The sequence below is a fragment of the Pongo pygmaeus genome, chromosome 23, assembly GCF_028885625.2.
Source record: "Pongo pygmaeus isolate AG05252 chromosome 23, NHGRI_mPonPyg2-v2.0_pri, whole genome shotgun sequence".
Classification (NCBI taxonomy): domain Eukaryota; kingdom Metazoa; phylum Chordata; class Mammalia; order Primates; family Hominidae; genus Pongo; species Pongo pygmaeus.
In genome coordinates this window covers 20,938,880-20,958,297 of record NC_085931.1, presented here as the reverse complement: position 1 = coordinate 20,958,297, position 19,418 = coordinate 20,938,880, and positions in this window count along the sequence as shown.

Here is a 19,418-nt window from a genome sequence, read left to right as displayed (position 1 = left end):
ACTACTTTATGATGTGTGTATTCATCTCACAGAGTTCAATCTTTCTTTTGATTGAGCAGTTTTGAAACACCCTTCTTGCAGAATCTGCAAGTGAATTTTTGGAGCGCTTTGTGGCCTGTTTTGGAAAAGGAAATATTTTCACATAAAAACTGTACAGAAGCATTCTGAGAAACTTATTTTCAATGTGTGCACTAATCTCACAGAATTGAAACTTTCTTTTGATTGGGCAGTTTGGAAACACTCTTTTTGGAGAATATGCACGTGGATATTTGGAGCGCTTTGAGGCCTATGTTGGAAAAGGAAATATCTTCACACAAAAGCTACACAGAAGCATTCAGAGAAACTTCTTTGTGATGGGCGCATTCAATTGATGGAGTTGAACCTATCTTTTGAATGAACAGTTTTGAAACTCTGTTTTTTGTATAATCTGCAAGAGGATATTTGGAGACCTTTGTGACCTACGGTGAAAAAAGAAATATCTTCATTTAAAAACTACACAGAAGCATTCTGAGAAACACCTTTGTGATCTATGCCTTCATCTCACAGAGTTCAAATTTTCTTTTGATGAGCAGTTTTCAAACACTCTTTTTGTAGAATCTGCCAGTGGATATTTGCAGCTCTTTGAGGCCTATTGCTGAAAAGGAAATATCTTCCTATAAAAACTACACAGAAGCATTCTGAGAAACTTCTTTGTGATGTGTGCATTAATCTCACTGAGTTGAACCTTTCTTTTGATTCAGCAGTTTGGAAACACTCTTTTTGTAGAATGTGCAACTGGATAATTGGAGCACTTTGATGCCTATTGTCTAAAAGGAAATATCTTCACACAGAAACTACACAGAATGATTCTGAGAAACTTCTTTGTGATGTGTGCAATCAACTCACATTGTTGAACCTATCTTTTGATTAAGCAGTTTTGAATCTCTCTTTTTGTAGAATCTGCAAGAGGATATTTGGAGCCCTATGCGGACTATTTCGGAAATTGAAATATCTTCACATAAAAACCACACAGAAGCATTCTGAGAAACTCCTTTGTGATGTGTACATTCATCTCAGAGAGTTGAAATTTTCTTTTGATTGAGCAGTTTTGAAGCACTCATTTTATACAATCTGGAAGGGGATATTTTAAGCAATTTGAGGCCTACAGTGGAAAAGGAAATATCTTCCCATAAAAGCTACATGGAAGCATTCTCAGAAACTTCTTTGTGATGTGTGCATTTGCCTCACAGAGTTAAAGCTTTCTTTTGATTGAGCAGTTTTGAAACAATCTTTTTGTAGAGTTTGCAAGTGGATATTTGGAGTGCTTTGAAGCCTATTGTAGAAAAGGAATTATCTACTCATGAAAACTACACAGAAGCATTCTGAGAAACTTGTTGTGATGTGTGCCTTCATCACACAGAACTGAAACTTTCTTTTAATTGAGCAGCTTTGAATCTTTCTTTTTGTAGAATCTGCAAGTGGATAACTAGAACCCTTGTGGCCTATTTTGGAAGGGAATTATCTTCCATAAAAACTACACAGAAGCATTCTGAGAAATTTCTTTGTGATGTGTGCATTTATCTCACTGAGTTAAACCTTCCTTTTGATTGACCATTTTGGAAACACTCTATGTAGAGTGTGCAAGTGGATATTTGGAGGGATTTGAGGCCTATAGGGAAAAGGAAATATATTCACATAAAAATTACACAGAAGCATTCTGAGAAACTTCTGTGTGATGTGTGCCTTCATCTAACAGGGTTGAACATTTCTTTCGACTGAGAAGTTTTGAAACACTCTCTTTGTAGAATCTGCAAGAGGATATTTGGAGCAGTTTGAGGCCTAACGTGAAAAGGTAATATCTTCACATAAAAACTACACAGAAGCATTCTGAGAAACTTCTTCATGATATCAACATTCATCTCACAGAGTTGAACGTTTCCTTTGATTGAGGAATTTGGAAACCCTCTTTATGTAGGATCCACAAAAGTATATTTGGAGTTCTTTGAGTTCTATTGTGGAAAAGGAAATATCTTCAAATAAAAATTACAGAGAGCCATTCTGAGAAAATTCTTTGTGATGTGTGCATTCATCTCACAGAGTTGAAACTTTGTTTTGATTGAGCAGTTTTGAAACATTCTTTTTATAGAATCTGCAAGTGGATATTTGAAGGGCTTTGAGGCCTACTGTGGAAAAGGAAATATCTTCACATAAAAACTACACAGAAGCATTCTGAGAAACTTCCTTGTGAGGTGTGTATTCATCCACAGAGTTGAAGTTTTCTTTTGATTGATCAGTTTTGAAACACTGTTTTTGTATAATCTGCAAGTAGATATTTGGAGCACTTTGAGGCCTATGGTGGAAACAGAAATATCTTCACATAAAAACTACACAGAAGCATTCTGAGAAACTTCTTTGTGATGTGTGTATTCTTCTCACAGAGTTGATCTTTTCTTTTGATGTAGCAGTTTTGTAACACTCTTTTTTTAGTATCTGCAAGTGGATATTTGAAGCGCTTTGAGTAATACTGTGGAACAATAAATATCTTCACATAAAAACTACAAAGAAACATTCTGAGTAACTTCCTTGTGATGTGTGCATTCATTTCACAGAGTTGAACTTTTCTTTTGATTAAGCAGTTTTTGAAACACTCTTTTTGTAGAATCTGCAGGTGGATATTTGGAGCACTTAGAGGCCTATGGTGGAAAAGGAAATTTCCTTACATAAAAGCAACACAGAAGCATTCTGAGAAACCCCTTTTTATATGTGCATTCATCTCCAAGAGTTGAATTTTTCTTTTGATTGGGCAGTTTATAAACACTCTTTTTGTAGAATCTGCAAGTGAATATTTGTAATGCTTAAATACCTGTTGTGGAAAAGGAAATATATACACATAAAACTACACAGAAGCATCCTGAGAGACATCTTTGTGATGTGTGCATTCATCTGACAGAATTGAACTTTTCTTTTGATTGAGCAGTTTTGAAACACTCTTTCTGTAGAATCTGCAAGTGGATATTTGGTGCTCTTTGAGGCTTATGATGGATAAGGAAATATCTTCACAGAATAACTACAAAGAAGCATACTGAGAAACAGTTTTGAGATGTGTGCATTCAACTCACAGAGTTGAATTTATCTTTTGACAAGGCAGTTTTGAAACTCTCTTTTTGTAGAATCTGCAAGTGGATATTTGGAACCCTTTGCAGCCTATGGTGGAAAAGGAAATATCTTCCAATGAAAACTCTACAGAAACATTCTGAAAAACATCTTTGTGATGTGGGCATTCATCTCACGGAGTTCAGCCTTTCATTTGATTGAGCAGTTTTGAAACATTATTTTGCAGAATCCAGAAGTGGATATTTGGAGCTCTTTGAGGCCCTTTGTGGAAGAGGAAATATCTTCACATGAAAACTACACAGAAGCATTATAAGAAATTCCTTTGTGATATGTGCATTCATCTCACAGAGTGGAACTTTTCTTTCGATTGAGCAGCTTTGAAACACTCTTTTTGTAGAATCTGCGAGTCAATATTTGGAGCACATTGAGGCCTATTGTGGAAAAGGAAATATCTTCACAAAAAACAACACGCAAGAATTCTGAAAATCTTCTTTGTAATGTGAGCATTCATCTCACAAGTTGAAACTAACTTTTGATAGTGTAGTTTTGAAACTCTTTTTTTGCAAAATCTACAAGTGGATATTTGAGCCATTTGCAGCCTATGGTGGAAAAGGAAATATCTTCACATAAAAACAACACAGAAGCTTTCTGAGAAACTTCTTTTTGATGTGTGCATTCATCTCACAGAGTTGAAACTTTCTTTTTGTGGAGCAGTTTTTAAACGCTCTTTTTGTAGAATCCCCAAGTGTATATTTGGAGCACTTGGAGGTATACTGTGGAAAAGGATTTGTCTTCAAATAAAACTACACAAAATCATTCTGAGAAACTTCTTGTGTTGTGTGCATTCATCTCACAGAGTTGTAACTTTCATTTGATTAAGCAGTTTTGAAACACTCTTTTTGTAGAACTTCCAAGTGGATATTTTGAGCGCTTTGAGGCCTATGGTGGAAAGGGAAATATCTTCACATAAAAATTACACAGAAGCATTCAGAGAAACTTCTTTGTGATGTATTCATTCATCCCACAGAGTTGAACCTTTCTTTTGATTGAGTAGTTTTGAAAAACTTTTTTGTAGAATCCGCAAGTGGACATTTGAAGTGCTTTGAGGCCTATTGTGGAAAAGGAAATATCTTCACATAAAAACTACACAGAAGCTTTCTGAAAAACTTCTTTGTGATGTGTGCCTTAATCTTGTGGAGTTTAAATTTTCTTTTGATTGAGCAGTATGGAAACACTTTTTTTTGTGGAAAATGCAAGTGGATATTCAGAGCACTTTGTGGCCTATGGTGGAAAGGGAAGTATCTTCACATAAAAACTAGACAGAACCATTTGGAGAAACTTCTTTGTGATGTGTGCATACATCTTCCAGAGTTGAACCTTTCTTTTGAATGAGCAGTTTTGAAACACTCTTTTTGTAGAATCGTCAACTGGATATTTTGAATGCTATGAGATCTTTGTTGGGCTAGGAAATATCTTCACATAAAAACTAGACAGAAGCATTCTGAGAAACTTCTTTGTATATGTGCACTCAACTCACAGAGTTGAGCATTTCTTTTCATTCAGCAGTTTGGAAACAATCTTTTTGTAGTATCTGCAAATGGATATTTGGAGCGCTTTGAGGCCTATATTGGAAAAGGAGATATCTTCACATAAAAACTAGACAGAAGCATTCTGAGAAACTTCTTTGTGATGTGTGCATTCATCTCATAGATTTGAACTTCTATTTTGATTGAGCAGTTTTTAAACACTCTTTTTCTATGATCTGCATGTGGATATTTGGAGTGCTTTGAGGCCTTGGGTGGAATAGGAAATGTCTTCACATAAAAAGTAGACAGATGCATTCTGAGAAACTTCTTTTTTTTATTGTACTTTAAGATTTATGGTAGATGTGCACAATGTGCAGATTAGTTACATATGTATACATGTGCCATGCTGGTGCGCTGCCCGCATTAAGTCCTCATTCAGCATTAGGTATATCTCCTAATGCCATCCCTCCACCCTCCTTCCACCACGCAGCAGTCCCCAGAGTGTGATGTTCCCCTTCCTGTGTCCTTGTGTTCTCATTGTTCAATTTCCACCTATAAGTGAGAACATGCGGTGTTTGGTTTTTTGTCCTTTCAATAGTTTACTGAGAATTATGATTTCCAATTTCATCCATGTCGCTGCAAAGGGCATGAACTCGTCATTTTTTATGGCTACATAGTATTCCATGGTGTATATATGCCACATTTTCTTAATCCAGTCTATTACTGTTGGACATTTCAGTTGGTCCCAAGTCTTTGCTATTGTGAATAGTTCCACAATAAACATATATGTGTGCATGTGTCTTTATAGCAGCATGATTTATATTTGTTTGCATATATACCCAGTAATGGGATGGCTGGGTCAAATGGTATTTCTAGTTCTAGATCCCTGAGGAATAGCCACACTGACTTCCACAATTGTTGAATCCATTTACAGTCCCACCAACAGTGTAAAAGTGTTCTTATTTCTCCACATCCTCTCCAGCACCTGTTGTTTCCTGACCTTTTAATGAATGCCATTCTAACTGGTGTGAGATGGTATCTCATTGTGGTTTTGATTTGCATTTCTCTGATGGCCCGTGATGGTGAGCATTTTTTCACGTTTTTTGGCTGCGTAAATGTCTTCTTTTGAGAAGTGTCTGTTCATGTCCTTTGACCACTTTTTGATGGGGTTGTTTCTTTTTATCTTGTAAATTTGTTTTAGTTCATTGTAGATTCTGGATATTAGCCCTTTCTCAGATGAGCATGTTGTGAAAATTATCTCCCATTTTGTAGGTTGCCAGTTCACTGTAATGGTAGTTTCTTTTGCTCTGTAGAAGCTATTTAGTTTAGTTAGATCCCATTTGTCAAATTTGACATTTGTTGCCATTGCTTTTGGTGTTTTAGACATGAAGTCCCTGCCCATGCCTATATCCTGAATGGTAATGCCTAGGTTATCATCTAGGGTTTTTATGGTTTGGATTCACAGCTGAATTCTACCAGAGGTAAAAGGAGGAACTGGTACCATTGCTTCTGAACCTATTCCATTCAATAGAAAAAGAGGAAATCCTCCCTAACTCATTTTATGAGGCCAGCATCATCCTAATAACAAAGCTTGGCAGAGACAGAACAAAATAAGAGAATTTTAGACCAATATCCTAGATGAACATTGATGCAGAAATCCTCAATAAAATACTGGCAAACAGAATCCAGCAACACATCAAAAAGCTTATCCACCATGATCAAGTGGGCTTCATCCCTGGGATGCAAGGCTGGTTCAATATACACAAATCAATAAAAGTAATTCAGCATATAAACAGAACCGAAGACAAAAACCACGTGATTATCTCAATAAATGCAGAAAAGGCCTTTGACAAAATTCAACAACCCTTCCTGCTAAAAACTTTCAATAAATTAGGTATTGATGGGACGTATCTCAAAATAATAAGAGCTATCTATGACAAACCCACAGCCAATATCATACTGAATGGGCAAAAACTGAAAGCATTCTCTTTGAATACTGGCACAAGACATGGATGCCCTCTCTCACCACTCCTATTCAACATAGTGTTGGAAGTTCTGGCCAGGGCAATTAGGCAGGAGAAGGAAATAAAGGGTATTCAATTAGGAAAAGAGGAAGTCAAATTACCCTGTTTGCAGAAGACATGATTGTATATCTAGAAAACCCCATTCTCACAGCCCAAAATCTCCTTAAGCTGACAAGCAAATTCAGCAAAGTCTCAGGATACAAAATCAATGTACAAAAATCACAAGCATTCTTATACACCAATAACAAACAAACAGAGAGCCAAATCATGAATGAATTCCCATTCACAATTGCTTAAAACAGAATAAAATACATAGGAATCCAACTTAAAAGGGACATGAAGGAACTCTTCAAGGAGAACTACAAACCACTGCTTAATGAAATAAAAGAGGAAACAAAGAAATGGAATATCATTCCATGCTCATGGGTAGGAAGAATCAATATCATGAAAATGGCCATATTGCCCAAGGAAATTTATAGATTCAATGCCATCCCCATCAAGCTACCAATGACTTTCTTCACAGAATTGGAGAAATCTACTTTAAAGTTCACATGGAATCAAAAAAGATCCTGCATCGCCAAGTCAATCCTAAGCCAAAAGAACAAAGCTGGAGGCATCACACAACCTGACTTCATACTACAAGGCTACAGTAACCAAAACAGCATGGTACTGGTACTAAAACAGAGATATAGATCAATGGAACAGAACAGAGTCCTCAGAAATAACACTGCATATCTACAAATATCTGATCATTGACAAATCTGAGAAAAACAAGCAAAGCTGAAAGGATTGCCTACTTAATAAATGGTGCTGGGAAAACTGGCTAGCCATATGTAGAAAGCTGAAAATGGATCCCTTCCTTACACCTTATACAAAAATTAATTCAACATGGATTAAAGACTTAAACGTTAGACCTAAAACCCTAGAAACTACTTTTTGATGTGTGCATTCAAATCACAGTGTTGAACTTTTCTTTTGATTGAGCAGTTTTTAAACACTCTTTTTGTAGAATCTGCAATTTGATATTTGGAGCGCTTTGAGGCCTATGGTGGAGAAGGAAATATCTTCACATAAAAACTAGACAGAAGCCTTCTGAGAAACTTCCTTGTGATGTTTGCATTCATCTCACACAGCTGAAACTTTCTTTTGATTGAGCAGTTTTGAACAACTCCTTTTGCAAAATCTGCAATTGGATATTTGGAGCACTATGTGGCCTATGGTGGAAAAGGAAATATCTTCGCATAAAAACTAGACACAAGCATTCTGAGAAACTTCTTCATGTTGTGCGCATTCAACGCACAGAGTTGAACCTTTCATTTGATTGAGCAGTTTTGATATACTCTTCTAGAATCTGCAAGTGGCTATTTGGAGTGCTTTGCAGCCTATAGTGGAAAAGGAAACATCTTCACATTAAAACTACACAGAAGCATTCAGAGAAACTTCTTTTTGATGTGAGCATTCAACTCACAGAGTTGAACCTTTCCTTTTATTGAGCAGTTTGAAAACAGTCTTTTTGTAGTATCTGCAAATGGATATTTGGAGTGCTTTGAGGCCTACAGTTTAAAAGGAAATATCTTCACATAAAAACTAGACAGAAGGATTCAGAGAAACTTCTTTGTGATGTGTGCATTCATCTCACAGATTTGAAACTTTCTTTTTATTGAGCAGTTGAGACACTGTTTTTGTAGAATCTGCAAGTGGATATTTGGACAGCTTTGCGACCTATAGTGGAAAAGGAAATATCTTCACATAAAAACTACACAGAAGCATTCAGTGTAACTTCTTTGCGATATGTGCATTCATCTCACGGAGTTGAAACTTTCTTTTGATTCAGCAGTTTTGAAGCACTCTTTTTGTGGAATCTGCTAGTGGATATTTGGAGTGCATTGAGGCCTAGGATGGAAAAGGAAATATCTTCACTTAAAAACTAGACACAAGCATTCTGAAAAACTTCTTTGTGACGTGTGAATTCATCTCACAGAGTTGAACATTTCTTTTGATTGAGCAGTTTGGAAACAGTCTTTTGGTAGTATCTGCAATTGGATATTTGGAGTGCTTTGAAGCATATAGTGGAAAAAGAAATATCTTCACATAAAAACTAGACAGAAGCATTCTGAGAAAATTCGTTGTGATGTGTGCATTCAACTCACATAGTTGAACGTTTCCTTTGATTGCACAATTTGGAAACAGTCTTTTGTTGTATCTGCAAATGGATATTTGGAGAGCTTTGAGGCCTATGGTGGGAAAGGAAATATCTTCAAATAAAAACTAGATAGAGGCATTCTGAGAAACTTCTCTGTGATGTGAGCATTCATCTCACAGAGGTAAACCTTTCTTTTGACAGAGCAGTTTTGAAACACTCTTTTGGTCGAATCCGCAAGAGGTTATTTGGAGCACTTTGAGGCCCATGGTGGAAAAGGAAATAACATCACATAAACACTAGACAGAAGCATTCTGAGAAAATACCATGTGATGTCTGCATTCCTGTGAAAGAATTCAACATTTCTTTGGTTTGAGGACTTTTGAAACACTCTTTTTGTAGAATCCACAATTGGATACTTGGAGAGCTTTGAAACCTATGGTGGAAAAAGAAATATCTTCACATAAAAACTAGACAGAAGAAATCTGAGAAACTTCTTCGTGATGTGTGCATTCACTCACAGGGTTGAAACTTTCTTTTGATTTAGCAGTTTGTAAACAGTATTTTTGTAGTATATGCAAATGGTTATTTGCGGTGCTTTGAGGCCTATAGAGGAAAATGAAATATCTTCACATAAAAACTAGACAGAAGAATTCTGAGAAACTTCTTTGTGATGCATGCATTCAATTCACAGAGATGAAACTTTCTTTTGATTGAGCAGTTTTGAAATCCTTTTTCATAGATACTGCAAGTGGATATTTGGAGCTCTTTGAGCCCTTTGGTGGAAAAGGAAATATCTTCACATAAAAATTAGACAGAAGCATTCTGAGAAATTTCTTTGTGATGTTTGCATTCATCTCACAGAGTTGAACCTTTTTTTTGATTGAGCAGTTTTGAAACACTCTTTTTGTAAAATCTGCAAGTGGATGTCTGGAGCGCATTGGGGCCTATGGTGGAAAAGGAAACATCTTCACATAAAAACTACACAGAAGTAATCTGAGAAACTTCTTTCTGATGTGCGCATTCAACTCACAGAGTTGAAACATTCTTTTGATTGAGCAGTTTTGAAGCACACTTTCTGTAGAATCTGCAAGTGGATATTTGGAGAGATTTGAGGCCTACAGTGGAAAGGGAAATACCTTCATATAAAAACTTGACAGAGGCTTTCTGAGAAGCTGGCTTTAATGTATACATTCATCTCACACAGTTGAACTTTTCTTTTGTTTAAGCAGTATTGAAACACTCTTTTTATAGAATCTGCAGGTGGATACTTGGAGGGCTTTGAGGTCTATGGTGGAAAAGGAAATATCCTCACATAAAAACAAGACAGAAGCATTCTGAGAAATTTCCTTGTGAAGTGTGTATTCAGCTGACACAGTTGAACCATTCTTTTGATTGAGCAGTATGGAGACAATCTTTTGGTAGTTTCTGAAACTGGATACTTGGAGCGCTTTGAGGCCTATGGTGGAAAAGGAAATATCTTCACATAAAAACTAGACAGAAGCATTCTGAGAAACTTCTTTGTGAAGTGTGCATTCAATTCATAGAGTTGAAACTTTCTTTAGGTTGAGCAGTTTTGAAACACTCTTTTTGTAGAATCTGCAAGTGGATATTTGGAGCACTTTGTGGCCTCTAGTGGAAAACAAAATATCTTCACATAAATACTACAAAGAAGCATTCTGAGAAACTTCTTTGTGACGTGCACATTCATCTCACAGAGTTGAACCTTTCTTTTGATTGAGCAGTTTTGAAACACTCCTTTTGTAGAGTCTGAAAGAGCTTATTTGCAGTGCTTTGGGTGCTAAGGTGGAAAATAAATACCTTAACATAAAAACTAGACAGAAGCATTCACAGAACCTTGTTTGTGATGTGTGCATTCATCGCACAGAGTGGAACCTTACTTTTGATTGAGCAGTTTTGAAACACTATTTTTGTAGAATCTGCAAGTGGATATTTGGAGCGTTTTGAGGCCTAAGGTGGAAAAGGTAATATCTTCACATAAAAACTAGATAGAAGTATTCTGAGAAACATCTTAGTGATGTGTGCATTCATCTCACAGAGTAGAACCTTTCTATATATTGAGGAGTTTTGAAACCCTCTTTTTATGGATTCTGCATGTGGGTATTTGGGGTGCTTTGCAGCCCATGGTGAAAAAGGAAATATCTTTACATAAAAACTAGACAGAAGCATTCTGAGAGACTTCTTTGTGATGTTTGCATTCATCTCACAGAGTTGAACCTTACTTTTGATTGAGCAGTTTTGAAACACTCTTTTTGTAGAATCTGCAACTTGATATTTTTAGCAATTTGTGGCGTATGGTGGAAAAGGAAATAACTTCACACAGAAACTAGACAAAAGTGTTCTGAGAAACTTCTTAGTGATATGTGCATTCAACTCACAGAGTTGAACCTTTCTTTTGATTGAGCAGTTTAGAAACACACTTTTTGTAGAAACTGCAAGTGGATATTTGGAGAGATTTGCAGCCTATGGTGAAAAAGGAAATATTTTAACATATAAACTAGACAGAAGCATTCTGAGAAACCTCTTTATAATGTGTGCATTCATCTCACAAAGTTGAAATTTTCTTTTGATTCAATAGTTTTGAAACACTCCTTTGTAGAATCTGCAAGTGGATATTTCAAATGCTTTGAGGTCTTTGGTGGAAAAGGAAATATCTTCATTTAAAAGCTAAACAGAAGCATTCTGAGAAACTTCATTGTGATGTGTGCCTTCATCTCACAGAGTTGAAACTTTCTTTTGATAGAGCAGTTTTCAAACACTCTTTTTGGAGGGTCTGCAAGTGGATATTTGGATCGATTTGAGGCCTACGATGGAAAAGGAAACATCTTCACTTAAAAACAAGACAGAGGCATTCTGAGAAATTTCTTTGTGATGTGTGCATTCATCTCACAATGTTGAACACTGCTTTAGATACAGCAGTTTTGAAATACTCTTTTTGTAGAATCTGCAAATAGATAGGGGCCTAAGGTGCAAAAGAAATATCTTCACATAAACACCAGACAGAAGCATTCTGAGACACAACTTTGTGATGTGTGCATTCATCTCTCCGGGCTCAACCTTTAGTTTGATTGAGCAGATTTGAAACACTCTTTTTGTAGAACCTGCAAGTGGATATTTCGAGTTCTTTGTGGCCTCTAGTGGAAAGGGGAATATCTTCACATGATAATTAGACAGAAGCATTCTGAGAAACTTCTTTGTGATGTGTGCATTCATCTCACAGATTTAAACGATTATTTTGATTGAGCAGTTTTGAAACACTCTTTTTGTAGAATCTGCAAGTTGATAATTGGAGTGCTCTGAGGCCTATGGTGGAAAAGGAAATATCTTCACATAAAAACTAGACAGAAGCATTCTGAGAAACTTCTTTGTGATGTGTTCATTCATCTCATGGAGTTGAGCCTTTCTTTTGATTGAGCAGTTTTGACATACTCTTTTTGTAGAATTTGCAAGTGGATATTTTGAGGGCATTGAGACCTATGGTGGAAAAGGAAATATCTTCACACAAAAATTAGAAACATTCTGAGAATCTGCTCTGTGATGTGTGTGTTCATCTCACAGAGTTGAAGATTTCTTTTGACTGAGCAGTTTTGAAACACTCTTTATAGAATCTGCTGGGGATATTTGGAAAGCTTTGGGGCCAATGGTGGAAAATGAAATATCTTCACATAAAAACTACACAGAAGCTTTCTGAGAAACTTCTTTGTGATGTGTGCATTCATCTCACAGAGGTGAACCTTTCTTTTGATTGAGCGGTTTTGAAAAACTCTTTTTGCAGAATCTGCAAATGTGTATTTGGAGCGCTTTGTAGACTATTGTGGAAAAGGAACTATCTTCACATAAAATCTAGGCAGAAGCATTCTGAAAAACCTCTTTGTGATGTGTGCATTCATCTCACAGAATTGAACCTCTCTTTTCATTGAACAGTTTTGAAACACTCTTTTTGTGGAATCTGTAAATGGATATTTGGAGCGCTTTGAGGCCTATGGTGGAAAAGAAATATCTTCACATAAAAACTTCACAGAAGAATCTGAGAAACTTCTCCATGATGTGCACTTTCATCTCACACAGTTCAAACTTTCTTTTGATTGAGCAGCTTTTAAACCCTCTATTTGTAGAATCTGCAATTGGAGACTTAGAGTTCTTTGAGTCCTATGGTGGAAAAGGAAATGTCTTCACATAAAAACTACACAGAAGCATTCTGAGATACTCCTTTGTGATGTGTGCATTCATCTTACAGTGTTGAACGTTTCTTTTGATTGAGCAGTTTTGAAACCTCTTTTTGTAGAATCTGCAAGTGGATATTTGGAGTGCTTTGAGGCCTATGGTAGAAAAGGAAATATCTTCACTTAAAAATGACACAGAAGCATTATAAGAAATATCTTTCTGATGAGTGCATTCAACTCACAGAGTTGAACCTTTCTTTAGATTGAGGAGCTTGAAACACTCTTTCTTTAGAGTCTGCAACTGTATATTTGGAGCGTTTTGTGGCCTATGTTGGAAAAGGAAATTTCTTCAAATAAAAGGTAGACAAAAGCACTCTGTGAAACTTCTTTGTGATGTATGCATTCATCTCACAGATTTCAACCTCTCTTTTGATTGAGAAGTTTTCAAACACTCTTTTTGTTGAATCTGCAAGTGGATATTTGGAGTGTTTGAGGCCTATGGTGGAGAAGAAAATATTTTCACATAAAAATTAGAGAGAAGCATTCTGACAAATTTCTTTGTGATGTGTGCATTCATCTCAGAGAGTTGAACCTTTCTTTTGTTTGAGCAGTTTTGAAACACTCTTTTTGTAGTACCTGCAAGCAGATATTTTGAGTAATTTCAGGCCTCTGGTGGAAAAGGAAATACCGTCACATAAAAGCTAGACAGAAGCATTCTGAGTAGCTTCTTTGTGATGTGTGCATTCATTTCACAGAGTTCAACCTTTCTTTTGATTGAGCAGTTTTGAAACACACTTTTTGTGCAATCTGAAAGTGGATATTTGGAGCCCTTTGGGGCCTATGGTGGAAAAGGAATTATCTTCCCAATAAACTAGACAGAATCATTCTAAGAAACTACTTTGCCATGTGTGCATTCATCTCTCAGAGTTGAATCTTTCTTTTGATTGAGCAGTTTTGAATCACTCCTTTTGTAGAATCTGCAAGTGGATATTTGGAGCACTTTACAGACTATTGTGGAAAAGGAAAAATCTTCTCATAAAAACAAGACAGAAACATTCTGAGAAACTACTTTGTGATGTCTGGTTTCAACTCACAGAGTTGAAACTTTATTTTGTTTGAGCAGTTTTGAAACACATTTTTTGTAGACTCTGCAAGTGGATATGAGGAGCACTTTGTGGCCTAAGGTGGAAAAAGAAATATCTTCACATAAAAACTGGACAGAAGCATTCTGAGAAACTTCTTTTTGATGTGTGCATTCATCTCACCGACTTGAAAATTTCTTTTTATTCAGCATTTTTGAAACATTCTTTTTGTACAATCTGCAAGTGGATATTTGGAGAGCTTTCAGACCTATGTTGGAAACGGAAATATCTTCACATGAAAACTAGACAAAAGCATTTGGACAAACATCTATGTGATATTTGCCTTCATCTCACAGAGTCGAACTTTTCTTTTGATTGAGCAGTTTTTAAACTATCTATTTGAAGAATCTGCAAGTGGATATTTGAAGATCTCTGAGGTCAATGCTGAAAAAGGAAATATCTTCATATAAAGATCAGACAGAAGCAGTCTGGGAATCTTCTTTTTATTGTGTGCATTCATCCCAAAGAGTTGACCATTTCTATTTATTGAGCAGTTTTGAAACACTGTTTTTTTAGAATCTGCAAGTGGATATTTGGAGCACTTTGAGCCCTTTGGTGGAAAAGGAAATATCTTCACATAAAAATTAGACAGAAGCATTCTGAGAAACTTCTTTGTGATGTTTGCGTTCATCTCATAGAGTTGAACCTTTCTTCTGATAGAGCAGTTTTGAAACACTTTTTTGTAGAATCTGCAGGTGGATGTTTGGAGTGCATTGGGGCCTATGGAGGAAAAGGAAACATCTTCAAATAAAAACTACACAGTAGTAATCTGAGAAACTTCTTTGTGCTGTTCACATTCAACTCACAGAGTTGAAACTTTCTTTTGATTGACCAGTTTTGAAACAGTCTTTTTGTAGTATCTGCAAATGGATATTTGGAGTGGATTGAGGCCTATGGTGGAAAAGGAAATATTTTCACGTAAAAACTTGACAGAAGCATTCTGAGAAACTTTTTTGTGATGTGTGCATTCATCTCACAGAGTTGAAACCTTCTTTTGATTGAGCAGTTTTGAAACAGTCCTTTTGTACAATCCACAAGTGGATGTTTGGAGCCCCTTAGGGCCTATGGTGAAAAAGGAAATATCGTCCCATAAAAACTAAACATGAGAATTCTGAGAAACTTCTTTGTGATATTTGCATTCATCTCTCAGTGTTGAATCTTTTTTTTAATTGAGCAGTGTTGAAACACTGTTTTTCTACAATCTGCAAGTGGATATTTGGAGTGCTTTGAGGTCTATGGTGGAAAAGGAAATGTCTTCACGTGAAAAAAAGACTGAAGCTTTCTGAGAAAGTTCTTTGTGATGTGTGCATTCAACCCACAAGGTTGAACCTTTATTTTGATTGAGCAGTTTTAAAACACAGTTTTTGTTGAATCTGCAAGTGGATATTTTGCATAATATGCAACATTTACAGGAAAAGGAATATCTTCACATAAATACTTGACAGGAGCATTCAGAGAAACTACTTTGTGATGTGTGTATTCATCTCACACAGTTGAAACTTTCTATTAATTAAGCAGTTTTGAAGCACTCTTTTTGTAGAATCTGCAAGTGGGGATTGGAGCACTTTGAGGCCTATGTTGCAAAAGGAAATATCTTCACGTAAAAACTAGACAAAAGCATTCTGAGAAAGTTCTTTGTGATGTGTACATTCATCTCACAGAGTTGAAACTTTCTTTTGATTGAGCAGTTTTGAAACACTCTTTTTGTAGAATATGAAAGTGCATATATGGATCGCTTTGAGTCCTGCAGTAGAAAAGGAAATATCTTCACATAAAAACAAGACAGAAGCATTCTGAGAAACCTCTTTGTGATGTGTGCATTGATCTCACAGTGTTGAACCTTTCTTTTGATTGAGCAGTTTTAAAACACTCTTTTTCTAGAATCTGCAATTGGATATTTGGAGCGTTTCAGCCCCATGGAGGAAAAGCAATTATCTTCACATAAAAACTAGACAGAAGTATTCTAAGAAATTTTCTTGTGATGTGTGCATTCATCTCACAGAATTTAACCTTCCTTTTGACTGAGCAGTTTTTAAACACTCTATTTGTAGAATCTGCATGTGGATATTTGGAGCACCTTGAAGTCCATGGTGGAAAAGGATATATCTTCATATAAAAATTAGACAGAAGCATTTTGAGAAACTTCTTACTGATGTGTGTGTTCATCTCACAGAGTTGAAGATTTCTTTTGGTAGAACAGTTTTGAAACACTCTTTTTGTTGAATCTGCCTTTGGATGTTTGGAGCACTTTGGGGCCTATGATGGAAAAGGAAATATCTTCACATAAAAACTACTCAGAAATAATCTGAGAAACTTCTTTGTGATGTGTGCATTCAACTCACAGAATGGAATCTTTCCTTTGATTGATCAGTTTTGAAACGCTCTTTTTGTTGCATCTTCAAATGTATATTTGGTGCAGATTCAGGCATACGGTGGAAAAGGACATATCTTTACATAAATACTAGACAGAAGCATTCTGAGAAACTTATTTGTGATGAGTGTATTCAACTCACAGAGTTAAAACTTTCTTTTGATTGAGCAGTTTTGAAACACACTTTTGCAGAATCTGCCTGTTTATGTTTGCAGATCTTTGGGGCCTAATGTGGAAAAGGAAATATCTTCAGAAAAACTAAACAGAAGCATTCTGAAAAACTCCCTTTTGATGTGTGCATTCAATTCACAGAGTTGAACATTTCTTTTGATTGAGGAGTTTTGAAACACTCTTTTTGTGGTATCTGCCAACGGATATTTGGAGGAGATTGAGGCCTATAGTGGAAAACGACATATCTTCACATAAATACCAGAAAGAAGCATTCTGAGAAACTTATTTGTGATGTGTGTATTTAACTCACAGGGTTGAAACTATCTTTTGATTAAGCAGTTTTGAAGCACTCTTCTTGTAGAATCTGCAGATGGATATTTGGAGCGCTTTGAGGCCTATGGTGGAAAAGGAAGTATCTTCATATAAAAACTTGACAGAAGCATTCTGAGAAACTTCTTTTTGATGTGTGCATTCATGTCACAGAGCTGAACCCTTCTTTTGATTGAGCAGTTTTGAAACAGTCCTTTTGTAGGATCTGCAAGGGGATGTTTTGTGAGCCATGGGGCCTATGGTGGAAAAGGAAATATCTTCACATAAAAACTAAGCAGGAGCATTCTGAGAAACTTCTTTGTGATGTTTGCATTCATCTCACAGAGTTGAATCTTTCTTTTAATTGACCATTGTTGAAACACTCTTTTTGTACAATCTGCAAGTGAATACTTGGAGTGCTTTGAGGCCTATGGTGGAAAAGACATATCTTCACATACGAAGTACACAGAAGCACTCTAAGAAACTTCTTTGTGATGTGTGCATTCACCTCACAGTGTTGAACCTTTCTTTTGATTGAGCAGTTGTGAAACACTGTTTTTGTAGAAACTGCAATTGGATATTTAGAGTACTTTGAGACCTATGTTGAAAAAGGTAATATCTTCACATAAAAAAGAGACAGAAGAATTCTGACAAACTTCTTTGTGATGTGTGCATTCATCTCACAGAATTGAATTTATCTTTTGATTGATCAGTTTTGAAACACTCTTTTTGTAGAAAGTGCAAGTGGATATTTGGAGCGCTTTGTGGCTTATGGTGGAAAAGAAATATATTCACATAAAAACTAGAAGGAAGCATTCTGAGAAACTTCTTTGTGATGTGTGCAGTCATCTCACAGAGTTGAACCTTTCTTTTTATTGAGCACTTTTGCAAAACTCTCTTTGTAAAACCTGCAAGGGGATTTTTAGAGCGCTTTGAGGCCTATGGTGGAAAAGGAAATATTTTCCCATAAAAACTACACAGAAGCATTCTGAGAAACTTCTTTTTGATGTCTGCATTCTACTAACAGAGATGAAGCTTTCTTTTGACAGAGCAGTTTTGAAGCACTCTTTTTGTAGATTCTGCAAGTGGATATTTTGAGTGCTTTGCCACCTGTGGTGGGAAGGAATATATCTTTACATAAAAACTAGACAGAAGCATTCTGAGAAACTACTTTGTGATGTGTGTATTCACATCTCAGAGTTGAACCTTACTGTCAATTGAGCAGTTTGGATATACTGTTTTTGTAGAATCTGTAAGTGGGTATTTGGAGCCCTTTGCTTCTTACAGTGGAAAAGGAAATATCTTCACATAAAAACTAGAAAGAAGCATTCTGAGAAACTTCTTTGTGATGTGTGCATTCATCTCACAGAGTTGAACCTTTCTTTTGATTGAGCAGCTTTGAAAAACTCTTTTTGTAGAATCTGCAAGTGGATATTTGGAGCTCTTTGTGACCTATAGTCAAAAAGGTGATATCTTCACATGAAAACTAAACAGAAAATTTCTGAGAAAATTATTTCTGATGTGTGCTTTAATCTCACAGTGTTGAAACTTTCTTTTGATTGGTCACTTTGGAATCAGTCTTTTCGTAGAATCTGCAAGTGGATATTTGGAGCGCTTTGAGACCTATGGTGAAAAAGAAATATCTTCACATAAAAAATAGACAGAAGCATTCTGAGAAACTTCTTTTTGAAGTGTGCATTCATTTAACAGACTTGAACCTTTGTATTGATTGAGTAGTTTGGAAACAGTCGTTTTGTAGACTCTGTAGAGGGATATTTGTCAGACCACTGAAGCCTCTGGGGAAATAGGAAATATCTTCAGATAAGAACTAGACAGAAACATTCTGAGAAACGACCTTCCGATGTGTGTATTCATCTCACAGATTTGAACCTTTCTTTTGATTGAGCAGTTTGGAAACTGTCTTTCTGTACTATCTGCAAATGGATATTTGGCATGCTTTGAGGCATACGTTGAAAAAGGAAATATATTCACATAAAAACTTGACAGAAGCATTCTGAGGAACTTCTTTTTTATGTGTGCATTCATTTCACAGTGCTGAACCTTTCTTTTGATTGAGTAGTTTTGAAACACTCTTCTTGTAGTATCTACAAGTGGATATTTGTAGTACTTGGGACCTACAGCGGAAAGGATATATCTTCACCTAAAACCTAGACAGAAGCATTCTGAGAAACTTCTCTGTGATTTTTGCATTAATCTCACCGAGTTCAACCTTTTTTTTTCTGATTGAGCAGTTTGGAAACCCTCTTTTAATAGAATCTGCACGTGTATATTTGGAGCGCTTTGTAGCCTATAGTGGAAAAGAAATAACTTCACGTAAAAACTAGACAGCAGCATTCTGAGGAACTTCCTGTGACTTGTGTGTTCATCTCACAGAATTGAATCTTTCTTTTGATTGAGCAGTTTGGAAACGTTCCTTTTGTAGAATTTGCAAGTGGAT